Raw genomic sequence first — 10,917 nt, forward strand, 5'->3', positions numbered from 1 at the left:
CACTCCCTTACTTAAATAACTAAAAGTTTATACTTCTGTTTGAAAGATAAAATATGTGGTGTGCAAAAATTGTTTTACAAAATAAATAAGCATCAGAACAAAATCAAGGACAAGCTAAATAATATAAAACACCACAAAGAGAAAGTCTGTGAAAAATCTCAGTAAATGTTAGTCTAATGAAATGACATAGGAACTATGAATATGTAGTCCTGACTTAAAATTAGGTAATAATTGGTCAGTCTAGCAAAATGTAAGCCAACAAAAACAATATGATGCGTACTTTCATGATTCCCATATACATGAATTAGTGAAAATCCACTTAAGAACTGAAATGTTATTTTAATCAGTCATTAGATAGATAGGAAGATAGACAATAATATATAGATATATATCCAATTTTATATTATTGAATTGATATATTATTGAAATTATTAGAAGTATGTGTGTGTGTGTGTATGTGTGTATGACTGATTATGGAAATAGCAGAAAAACATTGAAATTCATACTTTAATTGCTAAACGAAATATTCTTGTCCTGGATAAATAGATAATTTTCTACCTATTTCAATGTAGTATCTATGATGTTGCCATGAAACAAACAAATAAATAAAATGAAGCAAAGATGTAGTTCTAAGTTCAAGTGGCATAATTACCATAGTCAGTAAGTACCTATGAGAATAACCACACTTCAATTTGGAAGAGTGACTTTGAGTCACATAGAAATAAAATAAACTTATATGTGACTTGAACGATTGTCTTTATACACTTCTTACTGAAATGGTTCAAAGTCTGATTAGCTCACATATTTTAATTCAATATTTAAATAAAAATTTATATCAGTAAAATAGACACCCTAATACAATGCAATGATAGAGCAATAAAATATCAAGATAGAAGGTGAATGGAGAGATTTTCAGGATGAAGAAATGAAAAACGGATTTTTGCTACATTGGTGATTCTTGAGACAATCAAAATGAGCAATGATAAATTATCTATATAGGAAAAAGATAACAGCTTTTGATTTACGATAACACAAAATGAATTGGTTGAACTGGTTACTTTTGTCAACTTGAAACTGGAGTCATCTGGGTAGAGGGAACCTAGATTGTGGAATTGCTTCTATCAGATTGGTCTATCATCATGTCAGTAGGAGAATTTTTGTGATTAATGATCTTTATAGGAAGGCCAAGACATTGTGGGCAGTGCTACACTGGGGGCAGAAAGCAAGACAAGGAGACCAATAAATGGTGTTGTGTTGTGGTTTCCACTTCAGTTTTTGCCTTGTCTTCCCCTTGATAATTAAACTATTAGTTATAAGGTGAAATAGGCACTTTCCACCACCTCCAATTTGGTTTTCGTCATAGTGTTTATAGCAGCACCAGTAAAGTAACTAGGACACAACTAGTACCAGATATGGGGCATTGCTCTGACAAAACATTTCCGTGATATTTGGAAAAGTTTGTGGTGGCCTTTGAAATTTGGGACCAAAAAGGCTGTGTGGGGCCCAGATCTTAATGGAATATTCTGTAAGGGCATAAGGTAAGATACCGGGGAAAAAAATCACATGATAGAGTTCTGCCATTTGAAGTTTCAGAGAGAGGTTCAAGAATCCTGTAAACACTCAATCAGTACCATTCACATGATATTTAGAACTAGCATCTCTGGTGTTCCTGATCATCTGTGTTAAAGAATCAGCTTAACAAAAGACTAGCACCACTTAAGTAGAACCTTTGCTTTACTGGGACAAACAGTTCTGTTTAGCTGGGGCTGAATTATCAGCTGTAATTAATGGAAGCCCAGCATGGTTGAGGAAAATCTTCTGGGAACTATTTCTTCAGAGTCAGCAGAAAGAAACTCGGGTCCAGAGCATACAAGCTCTTATATCCATCTGGCCACTGACTTGATAATGTGTAATATTCTTGGATCAGGTACTGATTGGTATTGGCATCACAAGTGCTGCAGAATGAACGGGGCCTTAGAAGCTGGAGGTAGGCAGTGTGAAAGCTGAGGAAATGACCCTGGCTAGAATATAGCCTCAGCTGAGTCAAGACCCCAGCATACTGGACATTCGAGAACCTTAGGATGACTATCACGGATAGCAGCAAGAGATAAGTGGAGCCAGTCTGAGCCTACGAGACCAAGTACATGTACTGTGGATGGCAGAGAGGTGCAACTGCCCAACTCTTTGGAGAACAGAATATGAGAGAGTTAAAGATGCTAGACACAGACCTATCTACACTAATGGATTTTGGCTTTGTGCCCTGGTTCTTTCCCAATTGAATTAAGAAAGTAAATAATCTGTTTTGGACATCATAAGAGACCACATTTAAATCTTGATTTTAAAGAAACAGACTTTCTAAGGATAGCTTAGGCTTTCAAAGAGATAAAATTTTAAAGACTGTGAACTTAAAATTAGGCTTTAGGTTTTATATTATCTTGGGCTCTAATGAATAGAAAAGAAAGGGATGGTTATAGGTTAAATGTGATGTTTTTCTGTGTCATTCTGAGAGGGGGTTGATTGTGTTGGTTAATTTTCATTAACATGAGCACATGAAACACTTTGGAAAAGGAATCTTGTTTAGATATTACTTCCCATTGGCTTGGCTTGTGGACAAGAATGATGGGCATTTTCTTAATGCTGGATGTAGAAGGAATCAGCCCATTGTGAGGGGTTCTCTTCTTGACCCAAGTTTTTATGGATTTTTGCTTTGCTTTGTTTTGTTGCCGTTTGTTTGTCTTTGTTTGTTTGTTTGTTTGTTTTAGCCATTTCCGGTGATTTCTGCTTCAATTCCTCCCTCCAGTTTCCTTCTTAAGTTCTGCCCTGGCTACCCTTGATAGTGAAGTCAATCCTGTAAGGTATAAAAAAAACTTTTTTCCTCAAAGTTGTCAGTGTTTTATCACAACAACAGAAACAAAACTAAGGCAACTGTTAATTTGGAGAAGTATAGAGATAGAATGGGACATTTTTCAATATGTCAAATTTACAAAGGATGAGTCAGTAATTTGAATGAGAAAGTATCTGTAAATGGAGTGGCATCTAATTTTTTAGGAATAGTTGGACAAAAGACAGCCATGACAAACCATATTGTAATACTATTAAATATTTAAGACAAAGTAAAAATTTCTAGTCATTTTATATTAGTAAAGGACACACCAGAATAAAATAGTAATGGTTTTCTAACATCATAATACTTAGAAATAGTTAGCACACGATGATCAATCTTCTGAACAAACTTCTGAGAGGGAAAAAAAAAACACTGAATGCAGGGCAAAATATTTTTCAGTAGCAAAGTCTAACATGAAATATTCTTGAATTTCTAAGTTTTCATGTAATACAGCTCCTATGTTCCCTTTGTGGAAAAAATGTCAGTGTTAAGTCAATTAATAAATAAACCAAAAATATATAAAGTCAACAATGATTCCTATGCACAAAAATATATCTATACATACTTCCCAGAAATACCTACAATTATTACATATTAATCATTTTAAATGTTTAGACATAGAAAAGTTTAGTCTATCATTTGATTAAAATATACTATATACAAATATAAATTTATTGTACTACAGTCTTTAAATTATAAACATTAAAATATTAAAAAGTCTTGCATTTTATCTAATCTAAATATGAATGTAAGTGAATAATGCTTACAGAGCAGAAATGAATATCTAGAACCATAAAAAATAACTTAGAATAATGTAACATATATGGTTACTTAATTTATAGTGTTCTGACAAGATAAAAAAAAGTTAAAAATAAAACGTATTGGTCTGTAACCCTGTGTCAAAGGTAAGAGAAAATGAGCACTAAGAGAATTAAGAAGCACACAGGCCTCTTGGATCCATCTCAGTTAGTTATCTAAAGAGGCAGATTAAAGTCAACCTGGAACACTCAAAGGAAAATGTTTTCTGGCTCCAAAATAAATATAAGAATCTAGACCTCACATACTGGAAATGATAAGTGACTAATGGAAATTTCTGACCACATAATGCTTATGTTAGACTTTCTGCCATTCTCTCAGCCCTGAGCTATTTCCCTAGCCTAGTACATCTAAACTTCTGATCATTTGACATATGCAGTGGAGCGGCTCTTCTGGGCCAAGGGCTCCCAATCAATCTTTAAATTTAGACAGCAAAGTGTATGAAAAGCAGGTGAGTTCTCATTTGTCTAACATTAGAAAACATACCATTTATCAGCTTCTCCAGGCTTCCAAGTCCCAAGTATACACATTCTCTTTTTCTTCTATCTTTTTTCTTGTATTGAAAATGGATTCTTTTCTCATAAAATATGTACTAAGTGTACTTGTTCCTCCCTCTATTCCTCCCAGTTCCTCTACCCCAGCCTTCCCAATTCAGATCCACCCCCTTTCTGTCTCTAATTAGATAACAACAGACTTTTACAGGAACATCCAAACACAGCAAAATAAACTATAAAATGATTCAACAAAACCCACCATATCATGTTTGGACAAAGCAACCCAACAGATGGAAAATAATTCTAAGAACAGGCACAATGAGAAATCCATTTATTCTCAAACTCCGAGTCCTATAAAAATGGTATGCTAAAAGTTACAATATATATTCAGAGAACATGGTTCAGATCCTGGTAAACTCTGGACTTGCTGCTTCAGTCTCTGTGAGTTCATCTGTGTCTTGATTAGTTGATTCATAGGACCTTTTACTCAAGTGTTCTCCATATTCTCTGGCTTTTACATTCTTTCCACCTCCTCTTCTCAGGATTCCCTGAGGTCTGAGGAGAGGCATTTGTTGGATACATCACTTTTAGACTCTCCACATTACGTCTTTCTGAAGATCTCTACCTTTGTTCCCATCTGCTGTTGTAGGAAGCTTGCCAGTGGTGACTGAATAAAGCCCTGATCTGTGAATATAGCAGAGTATAAATAGACATCATTTTACTGCTATTTTTTAGACAAGTAATGCTTGGTTTTATCTTTGTTTACTTGCTCACCCAAACTGGGTCTCATATCGGTTGTATTTCATGGAGTGACTCTTAAGTCAATTCAGACATTGGTTGGCAACCCCAAAAAGTTCTGTGCCACCATTGCCCTGGCATAATTTTCTGGCAGGTAATTATACATTACCAGTTTTAAGACTGGGTTGGTGTTTACATTTCTCTTCTGTTAGCCTGCAGAGTACTTTCCCACACCAAAGACACTAGAACATATGGGTTAAGGCACCATGACAGCATCAGCTGCACCTCTCCATATTGATTGAGTTGTATTAGGGTTGTTCTGGGCAATGGGACCCGTCTTAAAACTGGAACAAAAAGAAGGAATAGTTACCTAGCTATCTAAGGCAGTTGAGTTATTAGACTTATTAATATGCCATATCCTACAACTCATTATTTCATCATTTAAGGCTATGGTAAGTTTATCAACTTTAAAATTGGAGTTTATGAACTACAAAAATTAAACACTGGGCTATCTTAAAAACATGAAATGAATACTGGAGAGATGACTCAGTGAGAAGGACGCCCCTGCTTGCTCTATCCTCATTGTGCAAGAGTACATTCTGTTCCCCACACCCACAAATACCTCAAGAGCACATGTAACGCTAGTTCTGTGTGATCTAAACCTTTTCTGACTTCCACAGGCACAGATCACAGATGTGGAACAATTATTTACAGGCAAGTTAACAGTCATACAAATAAAATTGAAACTGCCTAGTCTTATCTTTAGCCCAAAATTTCAATTCTATATCACATAGTAGAGCCCACAATGAGAAACACTTACCTTAAGTTCATGGGATCTAGCAAGTTTTAATGATTTCTTTTCTGTTCAGTTAAGATAAAATTTACTGTTTGTTGATAGAACTTATCTACTAAAATCTTTAGTTTTTTTTCTTTGTGTTCTAATGTTATTCAAAGATATTTACTAAAAGTGTTTCTCTGAAGCTGTAATAAATTCCTGATTAATGAGAATTTACTATTTGTTAGGCATCAGAAATTATATGTGATTAAATATGCTTGGCCCAGGGAGTGGCACCATTAGGAGGTGTGACTTTGTTGGAGGAAGTGTGTCATTGTCAAGGTAGTTTTTATGACCCTTCTCCTAGGTGCCTGGAAGCAGCTATCTTCTCCTGGTTCCCTTTGGAACAAGACTTAGACGTCTCAGTTCCTTCTCTAGTGACATGCCTCTCTGGACACTGCCATGCTTCCCGCCTTGATGATAATTAACTGAACCTCTGAACCTACAAGCTAGAACCAACTAAATATACTTTAAAAGAGTCACCTTGGTCATGGTGTTTTGTCACAGCAATGGAAAACCTAACTAAGACTGATATATCCTTCAGTGATAGATCATCCCACTGAAGGATTCCGCCACAAACAAAGAAATATTATCCCTATTTTATAGATATAAAATGAAGATGTATTCTCTTTGTGCTAGAGGAAAACAAACATTTTGTAATTTTTAAGTCAAGGTTTTATGAAATTCAAAGCTGAACTTTCTGCCTCAAAACAACGTTGTGTGAATTTCTCAAGGAAAAGATCACAAACATGTCTGCCACAGTGTCTAAACATTAATTCTTAGGGAAAAGGACATATCAGAGGACATGTGATCTCTTACAGGAGGTTTGAATGTACTAAATATGTTAAAAGTTTCCATGACTCTACTTTGTTAATATATGAGCTACCTGGCATTCATCCACTTCATTCACTTAAATGTTACAGGCTTAAGCTCAATTTCTCGAGCATATTTATGATATTACTACATTCAATAGAATTAACTAATTTACAATAATCAATGAGCCAGGCGAGGATCTATTCTGTCCATAATTTCAGATACAATGAACTATCAAAATAAGTTTGTTTATGATAAACTTGCGAATAGTCATTGTACTTTCACCTTATACTTTGGAAACAAGAATTATGATATGCTAAGAAAAAATGTAAGTTTGTCTGGACATAGAGGTTTATACCTACATTCTTGGAATTTTGTAGGTATGAAAATCAGAAGTTGCAGATCTGAGTTGCATGAGATTCTGTCTCAAAGAATACGTTATTATTTTTCATATTTTTGAAACGCATTTAAAACAGAAAAGCATTTAAGATAAACAAATTAATCTAATTTATGAGATAAATATATTAAAGTGTAAAAAAAACACCTGAAAAAAACTTTTGGCACACTATTAGTATTCAAAAGATCTGCCAAGTGTATCAACTCACAGAAACAACTCTACTTCATACATTACTAATTTTAGGCGAGCACATTTATTACTTTTTTAAATATCTTGTAATTTTTACAGAGCTAAAACACAAGTATTTTTAAAAACTAGTGTGAATGTGTTAGCATCAAGCATTTCTTGAAGCTGGAGTCAAACCTAGACAGAAAGGTGATTTGATTTCACTGGTGTCACAGAGGATCATTGCTATAGAAAGTAGAGCACACCTTTTTATCCCTTTTCCTCTGGAACAACAAGTATAGAGCAAGATAAGATGAAAACCAGCCTGCGTTGCAGCAGGTAAATTTACATCCTGATAGCATTAAAGATGAGCTTTTGAATGACAGAATAGGTGCACCTTTGGTCTTCACCTGTACCATTGTTTGGTGGGATTGTGGTGGAAGGAGAAGCCAGACTTTTATTTTCAAAGCCTGTAAAATGTTGTCAGTAAAAGAAGTCAAAAGAACTAGAAATAATCATTTGCTTTCACTCTTCATTTTTCACAGGCACATATTGTTGTTCCTTTAAGAGCCGGGCCTTTGCAGCCTCTCTGAATACTGCAGACCACGGAGACCTGCAAACTATAAAGAATGAACATTTCATCCTTCATTGAATATTGTTATTGCCTTTGAATTTACATTGAGCAGCGTACACAGATATAACTTATCTACTTTTCCATTGAACAAAATCATAACGGGCATGTAGAGGTATAGGATTGACTCTTTCTGTGTATCTACTCTTTATGAGATGCGATGTCCTCATTCTAGCTCTCCTTTTTATTTTTTTTCCACAGCAATGTTGATTCTGAAATGAAACAGCACCACCTTGTATCCTGAAGTATAGCTACAGCTTCAGCGAAATCTCAGAACATCCTGACAACCATTTTGGTTATGTGCACATTGAGCACGTTATGAAGTACGTCAAATCAATTATTACTCTACTCATTGCTAATTTCCAATGCAATATTACTAAATCATAAAAGTATCACATTCTCTTATTTATTCTGATACAAAAAGGAGAGATTACTATACATTTGAATCATGTTAATTAATTTGACTATCTAACAAATAGAATTTAATACAATTCTTCTCTAAAACCAGCTTTGTGTTATTTTATTGACCTTTAATGTTTATACAAAATGAGACACAATTCCTTATATTAGACAGGCTGCTGTTAATCCCACAGAATTTCACAGGTAAATGGTTTAATGTAAATGTGAGAATATTAATTATGACTAATTGCAATTCATCAGTTTTCCCAAGGTGAAATATGTGATACATATTTATGTAACATTTTTTCTATGGGCTTGATAGGCCAATAAGGTGAGTTTTGATAAATATAGGATTGGATATTATAACTCTTAGCCACATTTAGAATGTGTCACTCCAGAAGCTTATTACACTGTTGACACATAAGTTTATACCATGTTTGGGATTCCATAGATATTGTGATATACATTCTGATGTTCTGTATACATCTAAAAATGTATTTAAGGGTGTATTTATGCTATGTCTTTTACAAAATATTTTATTATAACAAAACCACTACATATTTCAAATAAATCTGATGCATTAAATGATCATAAATATGAACATTATTAAAAATGTTTTTGCACATAATTTAACTTTCCAAAGTGTACTGCATAAGTTTCAGAAAGCAGAGTAATGCTTATATTAAGATTTTTAGTTTCAAACTTTCATATCTTTTAGTTTTGGGGCACTAATTCAATGCTGTTAAAAGGAGAATGTGATCTTATCTTTTTTTTTTCTTGGCAATACAATATTATTCTCACAGAGGCACATTTGGCAAGTAAGAGCAATTCTCTATTCTGTATTTTAAGAGTATATTATCATACTAAATTTAAATTTTATTATAGTGATACTTAAATGTAGGCAGGTGTCTTGAATTTTACCTCACGCTCTTGATTGCTTTAAAATTTGCTCTTTTATGAGGCAAACTCACTTTTCTGCATTTTAAATATGTGAAGATAGGCTTCATATTCTATGCTTGAGGATCTCAGAAGGCTTCAGTTTGTTGTTAGAAAGCAAACACCAACGCAGTAACTGGTTGTTTATTTAAATATATTTTATCATATACCTGACATAGTGAGAAATATGTAGGAGGAAATTTTAATAAAGGTAGAAGTCTAAGCTAAATTTCTACTTAAGCTTATCTATCCTAATGATTAAATGGTATATCTATGAGACGAGGGAAATAGATATTTTTCCCTTTGGTTCCAAGGAGCAAATAAATAATCCATTTCTACTGAAAGGGTGATGAGCCCATTGTGTATTATATCAAGATTAAAGCTGGAATTTATGTGGCTTATTTTCAGATAAAAAAATAAAGTTCCAATGATAGAAAATGGTGCATTCTACAGCAAGAGGGTAATTATATTCTACTCAGAGGTGTCATAATTTTTTATTCAAATGCAAGAGAAATTTAGATTCCATGGTTCTTGTGTTCATCTTCCGTATTAGTTTAAGGTAAAACCTACTTCACTAAATAATATTCTGTGTAAAAACTGTATTTAACAAAGTTCAAGCCCATATGTGAATGTGCAATTAAACAAAATGGGGACTTTCACCCCCAATTAAGTAAATAGCACACTAATATAGGAGAACATTGCAGGACTTTTTGATGGCTTAGAAATATTACATTAGAAACAACAAGCAGTGAATTTATCTAGAACTGTGAATCTTAAAGTATTTGAGATGAATAAATAAATTCTGTCAATTGGGTAAGAATTTAGAGTGCTAAACTTCCAAGTTTATCATATGGTCATGTTTTTAGCATAATTACATCTCCACAAGGTTAGACAAATTTCAATTACAACATGCTAACTTATTTTTCACCTGATTTTGATGCTTCCACATTAATACTTTGATAAAAGTTATCAACACATACACTCTACAACCAATTTAAAGAATCTTCTGGAAGTTGAATCAGTAGATGAAATGAAATATCAATTTATAATGAATTCATCTAATCCTTTTATTAAAATTTGAAATTAAAATAAGATAATATGTTCAATAAATATGATTCAAAGATGAGCATAAGGCACATTCAGGAAATAATATTTAATAATATTCAAAACCCATGTTTTCTAGGAAATGAACGAAAAAATTAAAGAATTATTAGCAAATGTGATTAATTCAACAGTGGTCCTAAATAGCATTACCAAACTAAATAGAATAAGGAATGAACTCCCCTTGCTGACACCCAGTTGCTATTAACTGTGAATTAAACTGAATTGCCCTCAGTCAGATTCTGAAGAAGAGAAAGGACAGAAACAAGACAAAATTAGCAACCAATTTCATTATTTCTTATACTGGGAAACTAACAACCCATAACCAATAAAGGGGCATTAGGGGAAATGTAGAAAGATATTTAGTGTGAAGGCAAATACAAGGAAAAAAAGCTGCAAATTTGTTTAGTACCAACAAATAGGTAACACTGCATGTATCAGGAACAAAAGAATGAATAAATCCATGGGGAAAGGATACATATAATAGAAAAGGAAAAAAATTAACAGCTTCCCCTAAGGACAAAAGTAAATATTAGAGAGTTAAGCTGAGAAATCACAAGTTGTTGTGTTCATCTAGTTTTGTAGCTATGAATTTGAAAACTGATATTTTATATTGACATTTATATTTTTCTTTCCTTTTATTAGATTTTTCTTTATTTACATTTCAAATGTTATCCCCTTTCCCTTTTCCCCCCTGGAAATGCCCTA

Source organism: Rattus rattus, chromosome 1, assembly GCF_011064425.1.
Source record: "Rattus rattus isolate New Zealand chromosome 1, Rrattus_CSIRO_v1, whole genome shotgun sequence".
NCBI lineage: Eukaryota > Metazoa > Chordata > Mammalia > Rodentia > Muridae > Rattus > Rattus rattus.